General features: G+C 45.9%; 1 pseudogene; it reads right to left on the reverse strand.

The window, feature by feature from the left end:
• Positions 1 to 287: 287 nt before the first annotated feature.
• On the reverse strand, positions 288 to 22,861 carry LOC120844519 (annotated as a pseudogene).
• Between the last annotated feature and the right edge of the window lie 3,076 nt (positions 22,862 to 25,937).

Raw genomic sequence — 25,937 nt, forward strand, 5'->3', positions numbered from 1 at the left:
AAAAAAAAAAAACGAGGGGAGGAAAATACCACTAACGCTAGAAAAAAAGATTATACTGCTACCCCGAAAGTTTCAAGAAAAGAAAAAAAAAAATAGTCCAAAAATTCAAATGTCCATGATTTCATGAGATGTGGATGATGGGCTCATGTCCAAGATATTCTTGACATAGTCTTTAAATAGTTCTGGTAAACGTGTATGACATCTTGGGCGTCTTTCTACTTGAAATGTCGATGGTAGAGGTGTTCAAACAGGCGTGGCGAAGCCCCATTCAGTAGGCGTGTTTGCAGTCAGGTGTGGTGGCGATGAGCATGATGGGGCACCAATAACGGCATCTGTGGTGGACGCGGCAATTGTATTAGGCGTAGCTGAACCTTCGGGCTCAGGACCAGCAACCGAAACACAATCAGGCGCAGTGTCAATTCGGAACTCATGCACTGGAGGCGTAACGCCAGCCTCGGAATTCACAGAGGGGGGCCCTGGTGATCTGCCGCTCGAACTGGAGTCTGGCAAAGAGCTGCAGTACCCAAGTCCAAACAGTGAAGAACTTGGACCAAGAGATGAAACAGGAGTCGGGGTTGCAGGACCAAGAAGGTGACGAACAGCTCCGTCGAGGCATGGCGGAGAAGCACTTGGCGGGGATGGACCACGACCATGAACATCTAGCGCCAGGCAGCCGAACCCAGTACCTGCAGGAACCTGAGCACCTGCAACTGCTGAACAAGGAACCTCAAGGACTCCGCGAGGAAAGCAGCCAGGAAGCTTTACTCCAAGGGGTGAGGGAGATAAGGGGAAAATATCGTCCTCTAAAGCCCAAGAATACACCTTCGAAGGCTGCAGCGTTTTTCGAGTGAGCCTTTCAGCGTTCCACGTTGTTCCATCGGCGAGTTTGTATGTCGACGTACCAATCCTTTCACGGATCTCCTGCGGAGTTGAATATTTATGTCGCATTTTGCCTTTTCGTTTTTACTTGAAAATCTTTACGAAATCTCCAGGTGCAAAGGATGGAACCTTCAAGGGCTCTGCGTGAGTCAGAGTACTGCTTCATTTTTTTCTGATAGACCTGAACCCTATTCTGTAACCTCTGTCGAGCCTCAACCTTTGGTATTGAAGGCTCATTGTTATTCTGTCCTTGAAGACGCAAAACGTGTACGATGATTGCGACTATGTAAGAGAAAAGCTGGGGTTTCTCCAGTGATCGCATGGCGTGTGCTTCTATATACACCAAGATACTCAATGATTGTATCGTATATAAAACGCGCTCGTACAAGGGCCAACTGAATAGTAGATTTCAGAACCCTGTTAAATTTTTCCACTTGACCATTCGCTTTCGGGTGATATAACGCAGACTCGGTGTGTTTTGCCCTATTAAAAAAAAACAAAAGAAAAACATTTGAAATTCAAACAGGTGGCACCTGGTCGAGCGGTTTGATTCAAACGGGTGGCAAACTTGTCGATTCGTTGGAATCAAACATGATTATATGATACGGGTACCCGTTTGAAACGGTACCCGTTTGAAACGGCACCCGTTTGATACAGGTGCCCGTTTGACACAGGTGCCCGTTTGATACAGGTGCTCGTTTCAGACGGGTACCGTATGATACGGGTGCCCGTTCGACCTGGCACGTGACCACACGTTTGAACGTACCATTCGAATCGGCAAATTATGCGCTAGCGCTAAACGGAAGGTTGGTTATCTTAAACTTATTTAAGACGTCCCGAAACTCATATACATATTTATAACATTGAGAAAACACGTAGAACAAATACGCTCGCGTAGGTGCTTGCGAATGGACAGGAAAGCAGACGCAAAAGATTGTTTTCAATTCTCCTCGAAGTTTATTACGTCTTCTGTTGACAAGTACAAACGAGCAAGCGATCATTGAAATGTGAGAGTCACTTTAAACTTTTATACAACTGACAAGATTGCAAAGCAAACAAGAACCGAGGTAATTCTAGACTATGCAGGTAGACATTCGGGGAAATTATTTTCCCGGCTGCTGCGTGAATAGGCGCTGCATAATTTTACAGATAATCTGGAAGAGTACGCGTAGAAGAACGGTCAATCGTTGCCAACAAGTAGATTGCAGCGGACTTGAAACATTTCATCCGTGATATTTGTGGACGCGGTCGAAGCAGAACAACCACACAGACACAAACGAGACGGAACGACTCCTTGGAAGTTTCAACACGATGCGGCGCAGAAGCTGTCGTTTGCCGAACCCAACCAAACCACAAGGATTCCTGACTTCTTTAAAGAATCGCTCGTCGCCGATATACACGTAGGACTTTTCGAACACTGAGAGCTTTGTGCACATCCAATACATCGTCGAGGGACATCCCAATAAGACCGCAGAGTTAAAGCCCGTTCACACAGTTGCGTGAAGCGCCAAACGATCATTTCGTTCGTGTTTGTTCGCAACGCAAGGAGTTGAGCCGGGCTGAACTTTTTCGTTACGTTCAGGAAAGACGGGAGCGACGGACCAATCACAGGTCGAAGAGAGTTCTCTCGCGCGCGTTGCACGCCGGTCGTCCCGGGCTCCTTCGATCTGCAAACATGGCTTCGGTGGTGATCGTCGCTGTGGGCGGCGTGGTGGAAGCTCATCGTTCCGCGTAAAAGCGCTATCCTTGACTGTGAATTTTCGTCGTGTGTCGTTATGATAGCCCAGCACGTACTAAAAGGGAAGATCCACCTACTCGTGCGACGATGTCGTGGCGGCACTCTCAAGACAGCAGAAACGCCCGTGCCGTCGTGTTTGTTTACTTCAACTACAGTGGTGCTTTCTTAGCATTTGTGTCCTCGAACATCACCCAGATTTCTTTTTTGGCGTATTTCATGCATGTGCTCAAGTTCAAGGTATTACTGGTGCGTACCGTATAAACGTAGCGATTTTTTACTCGTTTGCATCAACCGAGAAAGGTGATAAGTGTTAGCAATCCTGAACGTTCTCAACGTCTCGCTCGCAACGTCTATCTGATCACAAAATTATATTTATACGTTGCAATATTGCTGCTAAGATTACATCGCCTTTCATAATCGTAGAAAAAGCGTGTAGCGAGATTTGTACCATTGGCAAAGTCGTGCATTAAACGTCGTGATCGTCCAAGACGGCGTACTGCATCTTTCTTTTTTCTTTTTTTAATGCACTACCCTGCAAGCGTATTCTGAGAAATAAAACCAATAAAGTTTGTGGTCATAGAAGACGGTCTGTCTATTTTCTGTTACGCAAGTGAGTGGCAGCGCGTCCCCTTCTTTTTAGAGGCACCGCTGAAACAGCTGACGTCGGCGGAGAGGCGGTCGCCGTGCTGCCGACGCACTGCGCTTGCTGCAGGCTGCAGGGTTGCAGGAGTGTACGCGCGGCGCAGAGCGGTCGTTTCGGTCACGGCGGACGCAGTCATGAATAACGGGTTCGTTCCAGATGTCTGAACCAGCCTTTACACAGCTATTGTAGGCGCACAGCAGATCTTCGTGACTGTACGCCGTAGCCGAAACCTCCGGCTGCTCCGGTGGACCTCGCGTCGGGCAGGAAACCGTCCGCCATGTTTGTAAGCGTACCTGGATTGCTTACTATTGGGCAGGACCAGGAGCTGAAGCTCGTTTCTCATTGGCTGTTGATTCGTGTGGTTGCATGCGGTAACATGTGTGTGTACACGTCGCGCACAGTTGTCGTTGAAGTCGCAGCGGTTGCATTCGTTTGTAAGCATAGTGGTCGCTCCGAACGCAACTGTTGAACTGTGTGAACGGGCCTTTAGGCGACAGATTGAAACAGGTAGGATGAGCGAAGTTCAAGCTGCAACTGACAACAAGCAGACAACGAAAACAGCTGCTGCAAGGCGTGCCCTTCCGGATCTTGATGCTTATCAGCGTGTAGCTCGCGCGCTGCTGCGGGTCACGTGACAGAAGTGACAAGAAAGGAGGGAGGGGGCGCGGTGGTAGGCGGAGGACACCGAGACAGCTCCGAACGCTCTCCCCAGGCATTCCAGTGAGACGTGCTTTTTGTAGCCTCGGTAAGCAGGCGCGTGCGCATTTTAGCACGCGCAAACGCAGGGAATGGCGGCGGCCAGAAGCTCGGCTTGCGCCTGAATGAACGAAGTACTCGGCGCGAGCTTGTTAGACTGCTGCACCGTGGACTGCTGCAACAGCGAGCGTGCTATCGCAATGCTCGATGTTCTTGCAGCCGCGTGTTCGCACGCTACCTTCGCTGTGTCTTGAAATGAAGTGAAACGGACTCTAGAAGTACATTCCTCATGCGGTCGCGTCTTCTGCGAGAGAGATTCTAGCTGAATAAATAAATTGAGGCGACAAAGACGGACGAAGTTTCATAGTTCTGTCAAAAATATCGGCTCACCAACGTCGCGCTTTACATAAAAAAAGTGTTGGTTTTAGTTGCAGTATAAACGAACATCAGCGGAGTTAAAATATAAATATAGTTACTTGCATTACGCGGACGATCTGAAATCGATGAACCGGCGCTACCAGCCTTCCAGAAACATTGGCTGCCACAGCTGAAACAGTCGTGCCCACGCCGCCGATCGGTACGTTCAATATCAAACGGGCTCCCGAGAGCCATTTGATTAAACCGGTACAGTATACCAGTCACCCGTCTGTGCAACATGGTCACCGGTTTGAGCAAACGTGTAACAACTTTGCTCAAACGGGTCGCCCATTTGCCCAGAAGAGTGACCCGTTTGCCAGCGAAGTGACCTGCTGGCCCAAATAGGTGACCGTTATGGCTCATACGGGGGACCCCATTGAGCCATACGGGCGACCCCTTTGACAAACTGGTGACCGGTATGGCTAAACTGTTACCGGTATGGACCCGTTTATTTTCATACAGGCGCCAAATCGTTTTTTTTTTTTTTCAGTAGGGTATTCTACTTGTCTTGAGGAACTGCGAAAATTATCGCTGGTAATCTTCTCGGGTAGTCCCTCGCGAGAAAAAATCAATTTCAGGAAACTGATGACCGAATCAGCCGTGACACTGGAGACAGCTGCCACTTTCGCCCACTTGGTGTAGTACTCCACTACAGTGATGAAAAGTAGATCCTTGGCAGGTGCTTGTTCGAATGGGCCAATGATATCTATGCCAAGTTTGGTCTAAGGATGTAAAGGAAACTCTACCGGCTGCAGAGGCGCGGGAGATGACTTAACTGGCTTGTCGGTCACTTGACCGACTGTGCAATGCAGCACGTAGTCCTTAATCTGCATGGAGATGTGATGCCACTAGTAAAGTTCGTTGATAAGGATTGTGGTCCTAGAAATTCCTCGATGCGTTTTGTGACCAACCTCAATCACTTGATTCCGAAGGCTAGATGGAACTACGATCTTCTCTCCTTGAAAAAGAAGTCCGTCGATCACGGAAAGCTGCTCACGAACGAAAAAGTATGACTTCAGCTCTGAAAACAGCTTGTTATGCTCTGACCATGATGAAGAAATAAACACCATACCTTGGGGGACACCGAGATCCCTTGCAGTTACTTCTTGGAAATCCTTTTGGTTAAGGCAAGCGCAAATGATAGAAACAACCTCTTTAAAAACTGTGACGCTCTCTGTATCTGACACTGGAAGGCGAGACAAAGCGTCTGCGACGAGATTGTTGCTGCCTCTCTGGAATTTCATGATACAATTACAATTAAAAAGTTTGGCAACCCAACGGCTCATACGATGAGGCCGGACGCCAGTTCCTTGAGTTCTCATCAAGGTCACAGGTGCTTAAAGGACAGTACGGATGTTGAACTGCCGACCCCACAAATAAACGTGCCATTCTTCAGAAGCCCACCGTATAGCCAGAGCTTCCTTTTCGCAAGTAGAATACTTTCGTTCAGCCCCCGTGAGAAAACGGGACGCGAACGCAACGGAGTTCAGCTGTCGTCCGCGTTGTTCTTAGAGAACAGCCCCTAAACCGTAATTAGAGGGGTCGGTCGAGACTATGACAGGAATGGTAGGGTCGAACATAGAGAGTATTGTTGCCTGCTGAAAGCAGGACTTGATATTTTTTGAAACTGGCAGCTACATCAGGGGACCAGACAAAACATACACCCTTGCGCAGAAGACGAGGAAGGGGTTCAACGACCGCGGCGCAAGGTGGAAGAAATTTACTATAATACTCTGCAACACCCAAAAAGGCCTTCAATTGGGAACGTTCTGCTGACTCTGACAAGTTCAGGACTGCGTCTGTCTTCGACAGAAGGGTTGCTATGCCTTCTGCAGACAAACAATGACCCAAAAAAGAAAGTTCATTAACATTAAAACAGTTTTTCGATTTAAGTTCATTCCTGCCTGAGCGATTCTTTTGAGTATATCTCGCAGTTTATCATCGTGCTCCTGTTGGGTTGACCCATATGCAATGACATCATCTAGATAGAACTGGACGCCTCGACAGCCTTTGAGGATTCTGAACATTACTTGTTGGAAAGCCACAGGGGTGGAAGCTAATCCAAAACAAACCCGTTTAAAACGGAGAAGTCCCTCATGCGTCACGAAAGCAGTGAGGCCGGGACTATTAAGGCCCATACGCACATTCGCGTTTGAGCGCGGTGCGTTCCGTAGCGGCAAGCGGACGCGTTGCCTTGCGAAGGCCGTTTGCGCCAAACTTGTACGCACAGTTGCGTTAACACGCAGTCAACCGCAAATAAGAACGCGCTATTGTCGCTAGTGGCTCACCAATAGTAAGCGAAATCCAAGGCAGCATGGCGGCGCACAGCGGCAGCGTCGAAGTGTTCGATCTTGGGACAATCTCGCCGACTTCCCCGACGTTTTGTCAAGCTTGAACCATCGCAGCCTTGAAAAATACAGTCCCCACAGCTCCCCAAAACGAAAAAGCAAGCACTGCGACCGGCGAACCGGATACGTCTCGCCGAGTCGACCGGGTGGGGCGAGCGAACACGTCACCCCCTCTCCTCTTTCGGCTTCTGATTGGCCGAACGCACCCGAACGCACCGCAACGCTTCGGAAAGTTGAGCGAATCTCTACTCGCTTGCGTCGCGCTGCTGAGCGTTGAGGGAAGGCGCGCGTCGCTCCGCAAGCGACCTCGCCTGGCCGCAAGGACTCCGCGACGCACTCAAACGCGTTCAAACGCGAATGTGCGTATGGCCCTTTAGGGTCGAGGCGGACATGATGGTAGGCGGATGCTAGATCCAATTTCGAAAAATGTGACGCTCCTCGAAGCGAGTTTCACAACTCGTCGATATTTGGGAGTGGAAAAGAGCCAACGACGATAGCTCGATTTGGCGCACTCAAATCAACACACATCCGGATTCCGCCATCTTTCTTTTTTATTAAGACGATAGCTGACACTCATTCCGAGGCATTAACGCGCTTGCTGACGCCTTGACGCTCAATTTTTAGAATCTCTGCTGTGACCGCATCACGCAGAGTAAGCGTTAAACGACGGAGCTTTGACTGTACGGGTGGAACAATGTGCCGTACACTAACTGTATAAGTGTGATTTTTAACCAGTCCCAGCTCAGAACTGAAAAGATCTTCAAATTCTTCGAAACCAGGGGGCTGTATGGAGAAATCACTCACCTAAGAAGACTTTGGATTCTGTTCCGAAGTATCAGATGAAGGAGCAGTTGAAGATGATGAAAAATGGTCGCTAGCGGAACCAGAAGGACCTCAAGTCTTGTAAAAAGATGGTGTGAGCGGACTACTTGGAGCACCAGCTGAACTTGGAACTTGTGAAGTTGAGGCAGAGGAACCCGCCGTACGTGGTGACTGTGGGACGTCAGCCGATATCACATGTCCGTGGTGGGCTGAATGGGAGTCAGCTGCCTTAATATAATAATAATAATAATAGTTTATTTCCATGAAGCATGGTGGAGCAAAGGGTAAAAGCCTCAAAGAAGGCTTGACCAGCCCTCGGCCCCGTACATTGGCATTGCAGCGAAAAATATTATATATATATATATATAATATTTTTTGTGTGTATATATACGTGTGTGTATGTGTATATATATATATATATATATACACTTATATATATACACACACATATATATACACACACATATATATGTATATTACATGCACCAGATTACAAAACAGCCATTAGTCACCTAAAGAGATGGCAAGCACAGTCGTTGCAGACAGAAATAAAAAAAAACACAAAAAGAGTGCATTCTGTATAGCATAAACAAATTAGTGAATCATTTGAGTGGGGAAGGAAAATCACTGCTACATATAAAGAGACCGCAAAGCCTTGAAGGACATTAAGTCAATGCAAATTTCTTTTTCTAGAAGGAAATTTAAGAGTTTTGGTATGGTATGTTGCAACTTTTGCCTACCATAGTTAGTAGAACAGTGAACAACCTTCCAATACTCCATCTGTCTAGTTAAGTGAACGTGTAGATTTGGTGTCAATGCCGCTAGAGTTGACAGCAATTTATAATGTTTCTTTTTTCTGATTTTAAACTCAGAATCAATCTACATTCATAAAGGCTATGAAATTTTAATAACCTAAACTTCTTAAACAAACTGCCGGTATAGAAATCATAAGGCACGTTGCATATTATTCTAACCATTTTTTTCTGCAATAAAAATAATTTTTGCATGTTTGTGAATGTGGTGTTACCCCAGACGAGGTTGCAGTAGCTGAGATGTAAATAGAATAAAGAATTGTAAATTAAAAGCTTCACACTGACTGGGAGTGTTTTGCCGTTACGGAATGTCAGACCTATGATGGTAGATAATTTTGCAAGTAAGTGGTTAATGAGACTGTCCCACAACATATGTTGCGAAAATATGACTCCAAGACTTTTAAAATTACTGACAATTTCAATTGGCGTATTGTCAAGCACAATGCTTCTCGTTAGATTTACGCACTAATTTTTGGGTTGAAAAATGATAGCTTTAGTTTTATCAGTATTAATTTTTACGCAGATATCTTTTGTCCACACCCCCAGTTTGGAAAAAGTGTCATTGGCGATTGTGACAAGATCGTCGCTATTATCTGAAGAAAAGAATAGGCTACTGTGGTCGGCATATATGACAAATTTTGCAGGACTTATGTTTACAGTGTCATTTATGTACATAATAAAAAGAAACGGTCCAAGAATACTCCCCTGTAAGACGCCTGAGTGAATAGGTTTAACGTCAGAAGAAAATTGGCCAATAGAAACATATTGGCAACGGTGTTGCAAGTAGGAACGTAGGAGTTCTAAAGGCAACCCACGGACACCATAGGGCTCAAATTTTTTAAGTAAGATGTTATGGTTGATAAAATCAAAGGCTTTCGTGAAGTCAACGAATACACCTAAAACCTGCTTTTTCTCTCCGAATTTTTTTTTTAATATATTCTTTTTGCTCTAGTAATGCTAATTCTGTCGATCGACCTGTCCTAAAACCAAATTGGGCGGGAGTCAGCGGGTTTTCTTATCAGAAAATTGAACTAGGCGAGTATGTATTATTTTTTCTAGGCCATTGGAGAATACCGGGAGGATAGAAAGAGGTCGATAGTTGCTGAGAATATTTTGTCACCCTTTTTATGCAACACTGCCACTTTCGTAATCTGCATCTCTTCAGGAAATAACCCGTTGTTAAAGACAGATTAAAAATGTGACACAGACAGGGTGCTACTAAGTCAAATACGTATTTAATAGGTCGAATTTGCATATTATCACAGTCACAGTTACTGCTATTTTTCAGTTGCATAAAAACGGAGCAAACCTCAGAACTTGTGACAGGTTGAAGAAAAATAGAATGGTTATTTCTATACTCCAAGTAACTGCGGAACGCATCTGTGGTGGTATTATCACTAACTAAGCCTGCAAAGTAGTCATTAAAAGTGTTAGCTAAAGAATTACCATTTAAGTACACTCCTTCATGGACAATGCTATTTACAGGCTGCCGATTTGGAACGCGATTTAAAACGGAGTTTAATTTTCTCCAGACAACATCCGCACGTGTAGATTGCGCCTGAAAAGAGTTAGTGTGATACACTGTCTTAGCTTTCCGTAGTATTTTTGTTAATTGATTTCGATAAACCTTAAAACTTAAAAGCTGCGACGGTTCTCTAGTTTTAAGGAATTTCTGGCATAGCATATTTTTTTTTCTCAATTTTCTTCAACAATTCAGGCGTTATCCATGGCTTGCGGATCTTTTAGACACTTTCAAGGTTTTCCAAGGAAAACGACGATTGTAAAGAGTTGTAACGTCCCACAAAAATGTATTATACGCAAGATTAACATCCTCACAGTTGTATATTGGGCTCCAATTAATTTCAGAAAGATCTGCTTTAAAAGAATTTAATCTGTCGTTTGTTATGTCTTGAAACACAAATGTTTCTGTGTTTCTAACTTCTTTATATGGTTTGGTATTTAAGCAGAGGAATATTGGAAGGTGGTCACTAATATCATAACCTAGCGTTCCGGATGTAATCTTATCAGGCAGTGCGTTTGTAATAAAAATATCGATCATTGTTTCACTACGCACTGTGACTCGTGTGGGAGATTTAATAACGCTGACACATCCGTTTGTTTCGATTAAAATATTAAATTCAAGTTTACAAGCGCTATCTTTCAACATATCAATATTGAAGTCTCCCCCCAAAATTAAATCGTAATGGTTAGCCTTTACGACCTGTAAAAACCGCTCGCAAAACTGAAAGAAGGAAATACTGCGGCCATCTGGTGGTCGCTAAAGCACACTTATAGCAGTATTCCCTGTTCTCACAGAAAGCACTTCATAGTCTTGAGTGATACAGCAATAATCAGCCCAAAGTTCATAATTTATTGATTTATTTACGAGCAAACACACACCTCCCCCGCGACTAGATATGCGATTCAAGACGTAACTGGAGTATAATGGCATTTGAAGTGCTTCGGTTTCTGTTGCATAGCATGTTTCGGTTAGCATTATTATATCGAATGAAAATTTAAACTGTGCAAAAGGAACTTCTAATCTAAGCTCTCTATTTTTAGCAGATTGTGCATTAACGTGAAAACATTTTAAAAAACGCTCGTCCTCGTCACCAAGAAGCTGTTTCAGGTCCCGAGGAAGCACATTCTCATGATAAAGCATTACAGAAGATGGATCCTTTTTTTAACCTTTCTCGTGGCATCTAACGCAGTTTAAGCAGAGAATCTGCAGACTCAATCACAACCGCCCGTTCACCTGCTTTTCGTCTCACGAGAATTTTGCCATTCACATGCCAAGCAAATTGATAAGACTTCTCTTTCGCCCATTCTTTTGTAGTCCAGAGTAGTGCTTTGTTTTGCTTTGTCATATATTCCAGTAAATATATGTTGTCTCGATCAACCTTTTTCTTGTTGCGCAACCTATGATTGCGAGTAGTCTGCCTCAAAAATCTTACAATGATACCAGGCACTTTGTCTGGCTTAGCTTTAAGTCTGTGAACGGCAGTGACCTCCTCCATCGTCAGTGGTCGCGCATCAATCATTTGGGCCACCACATTTAGCTTGGCAAGCAGGTCTTCCTTTTCTGAATACGGAACGCCATGTACCTCGAGGTTAAGTTGTTTGCTGCGCCATTCCAATTCGTTCACTTCGGTCCTGAGTGACTTCATTTCCGTATTAGAAGCCGCTTCAGCTTGTTCAATGTTAACTACGTGTTTTTTAGGTCCTTCATTTCTTTGTCTTGATTTTTGACGTGTGCCATTAGGTCATCATACTGTCTAGACATCATTTGAACAGAGCTTTCGATGAGAACCACTGTCTCTCTGAGGCTTAGTAGACTGTCCTGTTTTTTGTTTATTGCAATAAGCATGCTCGCCACACCAATCTCTTCGTTTATTTCTTTCTCGCGTTGACTCACCCTTGCCCCTGCCGTGGCGCTCGTTCGACACTGCCAAACCTGGCGGAAGGGTGCACCTTTTGACCTGTATTCTGTCTTTGTAACACCAGAACAATCACCAGTGTGATACTGGTATTTGCAGTCTACACAAGTAAGATAAAACGTACCTTCTGGTAACGATTCGTTACACACCAAGCTTGTCATGTTCGTACACCAAAGCCAACAGCGAACAACAATATGGCAGCAGCGGCAGCAGCAAGGGAGTAAAAGGTACGGAACTCACACTTGGATGCAAAATGAACCAACCTGTGCGTAATGAAGAGAGTTCTTAGCGTGGTGTACACTCCGTGCCGCCGCCGCTGCCAATATAAAAACATTTCAGCTGTACCCCAGACAAAAAAGCTTGAGATCACGGACGGCGTCTGTGTAGAGCAGAGAAGGTCCCTTGCTCACAACGTAGAACAGAATCGTCGCAAAGCGATCGTTGAAAGCGACATTTGCTTGAAAACAGCCTCAGACTGGGATGGATCTCTGAAGGTAATGCACCAAAGTGCGCGGTGGTTTCATTATTTGAATTCGACATTCTTTGGAAGGTTTCTATCAGAGATGATAGAAACTGCCGATCCAGTGTCAATTATCAAAAATATTAGGATGCCGTTTACCTCTACATCGGCAATGAAGTTTCGTGGTTGTCGACTGGCTGGCTGCGGAGACTCATCGTAAGACCCAACAGTGTACACGCTGGGTCGTAGGTCATTGTCGTCGTCTGGGAACGTCACGATGCCATGGATGGGAGTCCTGGCATGACCAGCTCCGGAGCGCTGGTACCGGCGCCCAAAGGATTGGCCACGTCCAACCGGCAAAGCTGGTTGACGTCGATCGCTGCCGACGGGTGGAGGTGGGTAACTCCGGCAGACGTTAGCGAAATGCCCGGACTTGCCACACGAGAAACACGTTGCCCGCGAAACAGGGCACATCTCTCAGGAATGGGGCCGATGGCCAAAAAAATTGGCATGGCACTTCATCACGCAGAAATGTGTGCGCTCCCGGAGGCGCATCACGCGCAGAACGACGGTATGAGGCACGGGTGAGCACCCGAGGTCAGTGAAAATGTGAGTAGAAAACGAAGACAGGATGCCGAAGCCCGCCATCTTGACTAGGGCTAGCAACGAACTGCTGTGGAGAGCGGCCATTTCTACAGAGCGGAGCGACTACCCGATCAACGGAGAAGGACAACCGTGATGCGTCAGAACGCGAACCAGCTCCTAATCGATGGTACATATCGCAGTCTCGAGATATCTTCTCGAACTGTTGAGCAACGGAGACAGCACGTTCAAGGCTCGGTGCGGTAGCCCCCACAGGCTCTCGAATCAACCGATCCAGTTCTAGCGATGATATAAGTGTCCCATCAAAAAAATCTCCGCGATTCTATCGTCAGGAGAGTCACCATAGTCGCAAAGCCGCGCTTTGCGACTATGGTGACACCATAGTCACCATAGCCGCGCTTAAGGAAATCCAGTACGCTTTCACGGGGCGCCTGGACACGGCTGTGAAACTTTTTCCGCTCAAGGACCACGCTTGTACCAGCAGCGAAATAACAGTCCAAAGCCGTTAATAAAACGTCAAACTCTGTGACGTTCTCGTTCACGGCGGGTCCTGCCATGTTAAAGGTAGCTACTATTCGTTGGCCCTCCTGGCCAAGCAAGCTTATAAGTAAGGCACGTTTGCTCTTAGCCGAACACTGATCCGCTTCAGTAACATCGAGGTAATTCATAAAACTCGATTTCCATGTCTTCCAAGGCTCTATGGATGTGCTTGGCGTTGGCAAAAATGGCGGGGGAGCTAGGAATGGAACAGCCGCCATGTTTGGACACGCTCGAACGTTGAGCAGGAAGTAAACTCAGCGATAAGTGAATTAGTACTGGCGAGTGTCGGCCACCATCCATCCGCGGCGCGGAGTTCGTTAATAAATTCCCATCCTCGTCACCAAAATGTAGTATTTCTGATCAAGCGGCGGCCAGGGACTCGCCGTTGAAGCTCAAAGAAGCAATGACACCCGCCAGCTGATGGCCATGGTCTCTGAGTCTGGAGCGCCCCGAGCGCGGGAGCCCGGCCCTCTTTATTCCACGCGCGGCATTGGCTTCTTTTTCAGTGCCGGTATTATCGATCATATACAAATACTACAGTAGGCAGGATTCGTGAGAAAGCCCGGGGAACCGTACTCGCTTGCCCCTCTAGGTGCTCGATGAGCGCTCGTAGTTCAGGGTCGTCTCGTTGGAGTGCTGCCATGTCGCTGACATCAAGAGCGCCGAGGAAACGCTCATTGTCGTCGTCGACGATGCAGGCAGGTCCGGCCTCGATTGGGGCCCTTGACAGGCGGACGGCGTCATTGTGCTTCCGGCTGGATTGGTACACCACGGTCATGTCGAACTCCTGCAGTCGTAGGCTCCACCGGGCGAGGCTTCTGGAGGGGTCCTTCAGATTCGCGAGCCAGCCGAGCAAGTGGTAGTCCGTGACGACGCGAAAAGGACTTGCATACAGATATGGGCGAAACTTTGTTATTGCCCAGACGACAGCAAGGCACTCCTTTTCAGTCGTTGAGTAGTTCTTATCTGCCTTAGACAGCGTCCGACTCGTGTATCTGATGACTCGCTCTGTCCCGTCTTGCATTTGGACCAGTACCGCGCCAAGTCCGGTGTTACTGGCGTCCGCATGGATCTCTGTTTCAGCGAACAGGTCAAAACAGCCAAGAATCGAGGGCGTCCGGAGTCTTCATTTTAGCTCATTGAATAACCGCTGGTGTTCTTCTGTCCATTTAAACTTCACGGCGTCCTTCGTGAGGTTCGTCAGGGGTGCAGACAGCTTGGCGATGTCCCGAACAAATCGTCTGTAGTAGGCACATAGTCCGAGGAATCTTCTCACGGCCTTCTTGTCAGACGGCGGCGTAAATGCAGCTACGGCACGGGCCTTCTCGGGGTCAGGGAGTTCACCATTGTTTTTCACGACGTGGCCAAGAAACTTAAGTTCACCATAGGCGAATAGACACTTTGTTGGCTTCAGTGAAAGGCCGACGGTATTGATGGCACGGATCGAAGTCGTCTCAGGTGTTCGTCGAAATCTCGTAAAAATACCCCGAAATCGTCCAAGTAAACGAGGCAGCTCCGCCGTTTCAGACCTGCCAGCACGGTGTCCATGACTCGCTGGAAAGCGCCGGTGCTGCACAAAGTCCGACCGGCATCACTTTGAATTCGTACAGTCCGTCGGGAGTGACAAAGGCAGTTTTCTCCCGGTCGCGTTCGTCGACTTCAATCTGCTAGTAACCACTTATCAGGTCCATCGACGAGAAATATCGGGAATGACGCAATCGGTCTAACGTATCGTCGGAGCGGGGGCGGATATACGTCCTTTTTAGTCACCGCATGCAGTTGACGATAGTCTACGAAGACTCTCATGCTTCCTTCCTTCTTCTTTACAAGGACGACTGAGGACGGCCATGGACTTCTTGATAGTTCAATGATGTCGCCGTCGAGCATTTACTGGACTTAATCTTGAATCACATTTTTTTTTCTTTTAAGGAGACTCGATACGGCGACTGGTGGACAGGGAGCGCGTCATCGTCGGTAATAATGCGATGTTTCGCTATTGTTGTTTGGCGAACTTTCGATTACGTGGCAAAACAGTCACTGTATTCGACGAGGAGATCAACCAGTTGCCGGCGCTTAGGAGCTGGGAGCTCGGAATCGATGTCGAGTGGCGGCGGCGACGTGCTTTTCTGCTGTGACGACGAGCTTTCCTCGAAGATTGCGGTGACCACGGCTGGCGCCTGAAGCTCCTCGACGTGAACAACGGTGGTACCCTTCGTTACGTGCTGCTCCTCTCAAACGTTAGTTACGAGAACAGTTTTACGTCGTTCTTGAAGCTCCATTACGCCTCGTGCGAAGCCCATTCCTTTTTCAAGGAGCAGTTGGATGCTGCCTTCCAAAAGAGCTTCACCGTGCATGGCTGCGTCGGTTATGACGGTGATGAAAACACTGGACCGCGGCGGCCGGTTCACATGGTCGGCAATACCTCGGATCGCGGTTGACGTCGTGTTGTCCTTCACCGGCGGCTGGACAGGCTTTCGCAGGGAAACTGATTGCCCCGAGGTCGATGACGGCGCCATACTGGCAGAGAATGTCCATTCCGAAAATAACGTCCTTTGCGCAGTCTTGCAGAACAACGAACTTGGCAGCGCACGTCTCACCGTGGATATCGACTCGAGCAGTGCACCTTCCAACAGGCGTAATGATGTGTCCGCCAGCATTACGTATCTGCAGCTCCTCCTACAGCGCCGTCACTTTTCTAAGCCGGCGAGAGAGCCTCCCAATCAAGACTGATTAGTCTGCTCCGGTGTCCACGAGTGCCGATGTGTCGGGGCCGTCCATTGTAACGTTTAGGTTGTAGGACACTGTTCAGTAAGCTAGGTTACGCGTACTTTCGCGTTCCGAAGGGGGGGGGGGGGGGTTCCAGAGGACGACGAAGTAAAGAACACTTTTAGTCTGGGCTCGAAAGAGAATGGTTGTGTTTTTGTTCCCATGGGCTAACACAACATGGTGGCAGCAACTGGTTAAGGACGTTCGCCCTGAGAGGACATCAGTAAAAAGTGTACCGGGCCGACTACTACAAACCGATGGCAGCAGGAGACCGCAGTTCTCAAGAACCTGAGTTTCGGTTCGCCATGGCGGCTCCACTTTTTGCATGCCATCCACCGGAAGAGTTTGACTTTTCCAAGTCAGAGGACTGGCCCCAGCGAATTCGGAGGTTCGAACGCTTTCAAGTGGTGAGTGGACTCCAAACAAAAAGCGGTTCCGAACAGGTCAGTGCCTTAGTCTACTGCGTGGGAGACAAGAGCGAAGATATTCTTCTCTCGCTGAAGCTGACAGAGGCGCTAATGCAGCAGTACGACGCAGTACGAAACGCGTTCGAAGAGCATTTCATTGTTCGAAGGAACGTAATTTACGACAGGGCCAAGTTTCATTTGAGAGTGCAAGAGTCATCCGAGTCAGCAGAAGACTTCGTAAGAGCACTTCATAGATTGGCCAAGTACTGCCGGCTCAACAACCTCCCGGACGAAATGATAAGGCACCGCATCGCAGTGGGTATCCGAGAAAGGAAGTGGTCCGAGCGGATGCAGCTCGACGCGAAACTGACATTAGAAAAAACAACCAGAATGGCACGCCAGTGAGAGACTGACGAAGCAGCAAACTGATCTTTACGTAGAAGACAGTCTCAGACGAGTGTCCGCGACGTCACCACCGACGTGCAAGCTGAATGCGAGAAGGTCTTCCAAAGAGGCTACTAAAGAAACGTGTCTGTTGTGTGGCCGGAGTTATCATTCACGAAATAGATGTCCCGCTGAACAAGCAATCTGCAACAAGTGCAAGAAAATAGGACATCTTCCAAAAGTTTGCCGCAGCTCCAAGACCGTAATAGAAGTCAAAGCCGAAGAGCCTGCCGTTCTTGGAGTCATGGAATCAGCCGAGGAAGACGGATGGAGGATTGTACTTACAGACCAAACAGCTCCGGTCTCTTTCAAAATAGACACGGGGGCAGCCGTCACTGCGATTCCAGAACGAATCTAGAGGCAGTACCTCAGTGCATTGCCTCTGGTTGAGGTCAAAAAACTAGTAAAGGGGCCCAGCCGAACAAACTTGAGCGTACCGGGTGTACTGAGAGCAGATATTCGCCATAGAGAAAAACGCATATTCGCTGAAGTCTATGTCCTAGAAGAGCTAGACGAACCATTTTTGTCGAGAGGACAATCTGTGGAGTTGGAACTTGTACAGAGACTGAGTGCGGTAGTCGACACGAAACCCAGGATAGTCGATTCAAAGGGCGAGTTTCCGGAACTTTTTCAAAGCCTTGGCTGCGTAAAGTAGCCTTACAAGATTAAGTTATGCAAGGATGCAGTTCCCTTGTCTCTGAGCACTCCACGAAGAATTCCAATTAACTTAATGGAAAAGATCAAGGAAAAGCTCGACAGTATGATCACCCTGGGTGTAATCGAAAGCGTGGACGAGCCCACAGGCTTGTGATCAGCAATGGTAGTCGTGACGAAGTCGAACGGAACCTACAAAGTTTTCGTTGACTTCACATAGCTGAACAAGTATGTGGATTGAGAAAAACATCAGCTTCCAGTGGGAGACCACGTACTGGGACAACTTGGGAATGCGTAGTTCTTCTCAAAATTTGATGCTAATTCTGGATTCTGGCAGTTTAAGCTTGCTTAAGAGTCCCAGATTTTGACCACCTTCATCACACCATTTGAACGCTTTAAGTTTAAGCGACTTCCTTTAGGTTTTGCACCTACTCCAGAGTTCTTCCAGAAGAAGATGAGCCGGCTTCTGAGTGGAATGAAAAGACAAGTTTTCAACATGGACGACATTCTTTTGTGCGGATCCAAACGAGCAGATGCCGACAGAAACCTGAGAGACGCCCACTCTCGACTCAGGCAGGCAGGAATTACCCTGAACGAAACTAAGTGTCGGTTCACATGAACTGAGGTAATGTTTCTTGCCATATCATCGACCAAGAAGGAGTTCGTCCAGATCAGGATAAGGTAGAAGCCATCGTGAAGATGAAAGCTCCCACTTGTATCGCGGAGCTTAAGAGCTTTATTGGAATGGTAAATTACCTTGAGAAATGTTTTCCCAATTTGGCCCAAAAGTCACACCCGCTGGTCGCATTGCTGAGTTCCAAAAACCAATGGGCATGGAACCACGAACAACAGAGTTTGAAAAGCTAAAGTTGATTTTGACATCAGGGCCCGTTTGGTCGAAGCTGGTTAACTAACCGCGGTTAACCGGATTTCCATACGAGGGGGAATTTTAGGGCACGTGACCTGCAGAGTAGGGACGCCAGAGTCATATAGTACCTAGCATCAGACAATATGGCTGCTACGGCTGCTCGTCACGCTTGGGAACATTTATTTTTACGAAGATGCGTCATCCTCGTGCCACGAAAGGAACATTTCAACACAGAGTCTATAGTCGGAGTCGACGGCAGCTCGCCCACCGCCGGACGGCGAGCGTGCTGTGGGAGCATGGCTACGCTTGACTGGTCACGTCAAGTTCGAGTTCACGCATCGCCCGTGGACTTGTTTCAACGAATGGTACAGTCAGCGGGATCTTCAAAATATATTACTTAGGTGAGTGGAGCGATGTTTCACGAGAAAGTTATGTGATCGTACCACTATCAAAACGTCATGTCAGCAGATCTTGCGTTGTAATCAGCGTCCAGCTTTCTTTTTTTTCACTTTTGAAACCTACCTTGAGCCGCAATCGCATGGTAGTGAAACAAATCTCTCCGAAAAACTGCCTCTAATCGCGGAGTCTGGTTTATAGTACAGTTCGCCGTGTATTGTACTTGCAGCGCATCCACAACACCGACGACCTCCTTGCAGCGGGAGACGGTTCAACGAAGGCAAGATGTAGACTAAAAACCTCGGAATCAAATATCCGTTACCTTAATATAAACTGCCGGCACGGATGCCGGACTTGTACAACTGGGAAATAAACAAGCACGGATGCCGGACTTGTACAACTGTGAAATAAACAAAGCTTCTATCATGAAAAAAGTGCCCATGTTTTCTCTTGCGCCTGTCTTTCGTCAATTTATTTTGTTTTGGGATAACTAGATGTTTTGTTAGGATTATAAGGAGAGACATAATTACGTAGCAGACGATCACATCCAATCTGAAATCGAAAATGAGTCAGGCGACATCAAGCATCAGCATGAAACGGCGGAGAAATTGTACATTGGATGAACAATTACAACTAATTTGGGTAGTGGGCAAGCCAAAAATATCAAATTATAGGGAAGTTCAATGCTGCGATCACGACCCAAAGACAGGCATGGACTGTTTGCGCATCCCAGACCAATTACAGCAGCGTTCGAAGAACCTTTTAAAGAAGACCAGATTGCTGTACAGCTTATACAAGCACGAACAGCGCACAGGTAAGTTCATTGTGTTCTCAAGTTTTAAAAAAATATTGCATTGCTTTAGTGATAATATACGGACAATCAGACTTTGAAACGTGCATGTGGACATTTGTATGCTGTATTCGTGCACATTTGCCCTCTGCTGGGAGTCGACTTGTCGTCTTCTAAGAACAGCAGTAAAAGCAGTGTTACAGCATCAGAAGACCATTTATTGCAGTTTATGTACAAGTTCTGCACAGGCTGTCTGGAACTCGTAAAACCGTTCTAGTGGAAGACCCAAAACTTGGGACACAATATTAACACACATTTTTAGAGCACAATGGTCCAGGCCAACCGATGCCGACAGGCCAAACTTTAAGAAAGTAAAAATTGCATGATTACATAGTCCACAGTTTCAGCAATGCTATGTCACAGCTACTGAATGTTTAAAAGAATGCCTCATGCAGTATTTGTTCATTTTGACTTTCCCATGGAAGATTCATTTACATACTTGGTTGAACAGTGAACCCCACCTCCTTTGTTTTTGCTCATGACTCGAGTAAGTAGTAGACGATACGAAATTACTATGCCTTAATTCATAGCTGCTGGGTCAAACCCCCATGTCTTGACGCCCCTCGTCGAAGCCGTCCTCGAGACGATCGGTGAGGACTTTCCCAATCTGTGCGGGTTTGGTTGCCACGATAGGTGACACGGAAGATTAGGTGACTGGTTTCTAGACCCGATTGTGTGAGGAGTAAATGGTGCTAAGGAACCGGTCATAATAAAGCAGAACTGTGGCTCCAGGCGAAGCTCTAAAGGACGAGGACAAATGTTGATAACAAGATGGGCATAACGAGGAAAGAGTCAAAGTACAGGCTAGCTGGTGGAAGTCAACCATTTCGTCGTTTACCCTGAGACTGGGGTTTTTTTTGAAGAGCAGAAGTGACAGAAAAAACAGACAGGTCTCAAGACAGGTTGAGACCTGTCTGTTTTTTCTGTTACTTCTGCTCTTCAAAAAAAAAACCCAGTCTCAGGGTAAACGACGAAGATGGGCATGTTGCCATTTGAATAGCATTACTGCCGAGCACTTTTATATAAAGACCAGAGGCTAGATTCCCGAAACATTCTTACGGCAAAAAAGTTAGCAAATTTATCTTACGACAAAGTTACAAACTTATGAGTATTCCCGAAGCAAAATGTTTTTTAAGTTTTGCGCACATTTCGACGAAATCTGTAACTTGCGCAAAACATGCGAAAATGTTGCTTCGGGAATACTCAAAAGTTCGTAACTTTGTCGTAAGATAAATTTACAAGCTCTTTTGTTGTAAGAAAGTTTCGGGAATCTGGCTTCAGTTTTATTTCAACCACAAAAGCTCAAAGGCGGGCCGAAGTATAAGTCACGAAACCGTCTTCCAGAGTACACTCCAAGATTTGACAAGACAGAGCGCTACCACATTTCTCGTTATTTTCAGCAAGGCTGAAAGAGTTTTACGGAAGCTACAAATTTATCAAATAGGACGGCACGCAATGAAAAATCAGGAGGTAAAGCTGTTTACCATAATCTAATAAAAATTATATGCAACAAAGTGACAATGGCTTTTTTATGCTAACTGTAACAGGTTTTCAATATGTCAATTAAAATATCACAAACAGTGCAACCATCCTGTTGCTAGTTTTACCAACTTAGGAAAATTGGCTCAAACACTACCTTCATTCCAGTTGTGAAGTTAACGACTCCCATGATGGTAACCTGTGAAAATAAAATCGATGCCAGTGAAACTATGTGCTGTAATGTTTGAAGTTGTCCTATCAATGTGCACAGTGCAACGAGATTTGACTGGAAATGTGACCACTAATTTTTTTAACTGTTAATCACAAAACTAGACAGCTTCATTCGAACCTTTAGCAGTGAAAGTGTATGAACACATGCCTGCAAATGCTCTTCACAACCAAATGCGCATTTTCCCACACCATGTATTGGGCGATTGTGCAAGAAGTAACGACACTGTGCTCCGACCTCAAACCTGCATGTAAGTATATAAACCAACTTAGCTACCAAACTTTGTCCTCTGCACCAACACGTATAAATAAATTTTGGCCCAGCATCGGCATCTTTATCAGGGTTACAAACTATGCACAGTGTGTTCTCTTTGCCCGTACTGACAAGAACAAAACCTGACCACTTTTTACATATGCATTTGTCGCAGCTCCAGGGGAATAGATTCACAGCCTGGTCCCTCTGGGAGCGGAAGTGCTGTACGAGAGTCTGCCACAGGAGGCGGTGCAGCGGGCTCTAACGAATGTGCCGTACAGCTGACGTTGGTGCCGGGAGGCTTCACAGCGGTTCCTGCAGGAGACAGAGAGGCAGCAGCAGCTGGAGGGAGCGAATCTCCTGCTGGAGAAGGAGAGCACAGAAAGGGTTAAACAAGCTGCCACGGCAACTATCGCAGCAGCAACTGCTGCAGAGGAGTTCTACCATCAGTCAAGAAATTACTAGAGGAACGAAAAAACTTTAAAAATATTTAATTGGACTGGAAACACAGCGTGCAGAATTGCAAATCAAATTGTTAAAAAAACAATTAGGAGAAGAGTAAACGTCGACATACTAGGCTGTTTTTAATTTGAATTTTGAATATATTTGTTTACATATGACAAAGCCAACACAGCTGCTGAGAAATAAAATTCATTTTACTTGCAACTGTCAATAGATTTCTGGATTCAGATCTGCTATACTCCGTCTCGTCCTACGATGGACTCGGCGGCCTGTAGCCCAATGCTACAGGCCGCCGAGTCCAATCACGAGCCCGTTTGAAACCATGTGGTATATTTGCTGTGGGCCCTAGTCCTTCGTCGGGTGAGATGAAATATGACTAAAGCATGTACAGTGTACTAAAAAGTTTTATATATCAACATTGTATCACAGAGGATAAGTTCTAAAAGGTAATGTTTGACGACTTTACATCATTGGGAGTACCTTGCCAACACAGTGCACTGGCATTCAAGACCATGCGAAGCAGCATGCTCAATATATTAGTATACTTACGCTCATCCGATGAACTGGCTAATGATGGCGTACCAAGCCTCATTGCTTTCATCACGACCCGCTGCCACGGGCTCGACGGGAACCTCTTCGGGGAGGACAGTGCTTGGCATGCTGCAAGGGTATGTCTTGGCCAGGTTGTGCAGGACGCAGCAGGCGACAGTGATGTCACAGCATCTCTCTGCTGCATCCTCAACTCAGCATAGAGGCAGTGGAACCTACGCTTGAGCTGGCCTATCGTCCTGCACAGAGTATAAATAAAGCAAGATCTGTTATCCTTTCGAAGGGGTTTAACAAAAACATCTAATGAGGTCGGCATGTGATGTCTATCATCGCTCCAGCCCATTGAAAACATGGTATTATGCCTAATATTTTATATTTTTTGCTGGAATATTTTAACATAGTAATGATATGCAAATTTTGTTAAGATACCAGTGATGGGATTGGTCCGAGTCATTTTGGCGCAGCTCTTGGAGCAGTCAAAAGTCAATTTTGGAGCAACAAAAAACTTCTGTAGCATAAGCACACATTAATTTTTATTCATACCAATGCAAGCATTATGTCAAGCTTAATTTTTCGGCCTGTCCAACTAAAAGTTATTGTCTACATTACCTTCTCACATACATTCAAACCTTTGTTAGCATCAGCTGCACAACAGGAGTCCCTCAAACACAAAACTATAGTGTTTAGTTGCATAGAGAAGCACCATGACAAGGTGACAAGAAGGTGAGTGATGAAGGACAACACAAACTGCTTTGAATGGTTATTTTAGGTACTGATGCCACTGAAATAATACAATAACATTGATCACATAACCTGATGCTTCCTTCAAGCTCTAGAGGTTGTAATAAAACTGCAATATATAATTCAGATAAAAAGCAAAGCACTTGTCATTTGATTATCAACATAAATTACATTTTATCTCTAGAACTTTATAGCAAAAACGGCACGTGAACGAAACTTAAAAACAATCCCGCCGAACTCATTCAGGTTCTTCCCGAGATTCCATCCACTGCTCCCGTCAATTTAGTTCTAATCTACTTACACCTATAGAAAATTGATAGCTAAACAAATGAGTTGGCAACTTGGCATAAATAAACAAACATGCAAAAGAGCACGTATAAATGTTCTTGCAATACCGAAGTACCCTTACTAAGTCTTGAATTCGAAAAACGTACCGCTAGTATCGCACAATCTATCATATTTACGAGCTGAAGTTGTATTCTGGAATTGTGTTGCGTCTCGCTTTGGAGGAGTGCTTTCCGCTTAACACGGAGGTGCGCTGCGGCGAAGCAGGACATGCAAAATCGCGATGCCTACTCCGTGGTGTTTGCTTCTCTGCAGTACACCAGAGCGCGGTGAAAAGCGCACTCAACGACACTAGTTAACCCTCCAGAATAAAAAGACGACTAAAAAGAAAATTATTACGAAACTTCCAGATATTGTCTGTCATTCATACAAAATGTAATCGAATAGTATGGTATTTGAGACGATAATCAAAAGTTTTCAAAAACCTGTACACTTGCGTAAGCGTATCATAACGGTCCGGCCGGGCAGCGAGGCCCGAGCTATTATATCTTCAGTATTATTAAAGTGACATTAAGTTTTGGCAGTATGTTGGAGCAAATTCCTCACATTTTGGTTAAATGTAGCAGAAGGTAGCAGGATAATCAGTTTGGGGCAAATGGCGCAGCAATCGCATCACTGATATAATGAAAATGTTCTTTGCAAAAACCTGCAAGGAAAATGCAGTTTGAGATAAGCAGTATTTAGGAGGATATGTTTGAATATGTCTGTACTCAAACTGTCCAAAAACAAGACCTGCATAAGCCAGTGAGTAATTTGTTTTTCACCATCGCAAGCATTGCTTTTTTTTTTCTAAGAACTGCTTTACATTTGGGCATTTCTAACAACTGTTTTTTTCTTTTTAAAAGTATGAACTTCTAGTAAAAACTTCTAGGTTAATAAACCCAGTCATACAGCACCAACGGGAAGGATATGTTTCAGAAAACTTCTATTCTGGAGTTCAAACAGAAAAGAGTGAATGAAATAGAATAATTAATGTGACATATAAAGTTAGCTGACAAACAGTTGAACCTTAGAATAAACTATACAGGCTATGGCAGTAGGTTATAGCCAGTAGTATAAATAATGTGGAGTAGAGATACGCCTTCCTTTCCTTGCTTCTGAGCAGCCGTAGCCTTCTATGCAAGAACATAAAAATGGTAACAAATGTAAAGTGCAGGCACAACCATATGAAAAGGTTTAGGTGCCTCAAGGTGCCGAAACCCTGAAGCGTCGAACAAGGACGCATAGCCTGGCTTTACCGTTCCACGGTGCTCCTCGTTGTGCTATGCGACGCATTGTAGGCGACCTCCGCTGCTGATGACGGAGAGAAGGGCATCATCAGCCATGGTTTGCCAGGTGTAACCGCTATCTCCGAGCAGCAGACCATCGTAAACGCCATCGGCCAGCTTGCCTGACACCGAGCCCTCTGTGAATATCCTAGAGCCGTGGGTGCTTCCAGGCATCAACAGCACCCGCGACCGAAGGAAGCCCACCGACCTCAAAGAAGGCCTGTTGCAAGGCATGACCCTCAGCTTCACCTGGCCACCTGCATTGTAGATGAATTTGAGTCAGTCTGTAGCACTATGACATTAACAGCGATGGTATTGTTGTTGGGATCACATGCTCAGAAATAACACACCTATCATTCACCTTCATCAATAGCGGGCAATAAAAACCTTGTCCGCAAAATGACAGTACTCAGTAGAAGCAAGACTAGCTCAGTAGCACCAAGTGCAAAGTGGGGAGTGTAGAAACCAGGCTGTTTATAAGTATGTGCACTCCTACTTTATTTGTAGTTTCGTTGCATTTGCACCTGCATCAATAATAGGTACTAAGGGAGTCATTTTGTACACTCCAGTTGGTTCGTGTAATTTTACTGCTCAGTTCACTGCTCTGCATGTCACGCTAATAACCAAAAAAAAAACAAATATCGAGTGCTGAAGCAACACTATTAATGTTCCTTTAGGGAGGTACCAGTATACAAGGGGATCGATATGCTGGCAGATATTCATGCCAGCAAGTCTACAGCTTAAGAAACAAAAACTGAAGGGTCATTGCACAGGTGGTGCGCCGTAAATAAATTGCAGAATATGCGTGCTGAGAAGACCACTTTCAACGAAC

The sequence above is a fragment of the Ixodes scapularis genome, unplaced genomic scaffold (genome assembly GCF_016920785.2).
Source record: "Ixodes scapularis isolate PalLabHiFi unplaced genomic scaffold, ASM1692078v2 PGA_scaffold0__279_contigs__length_252992795, whole genome shotgun sequence".
Lineage (NCBI taxonomy): Eukaryota > Metazoa > Arthropoda > Arachnida > Ixodida > Ixodidae > Ixodes > Ixodes scapularis.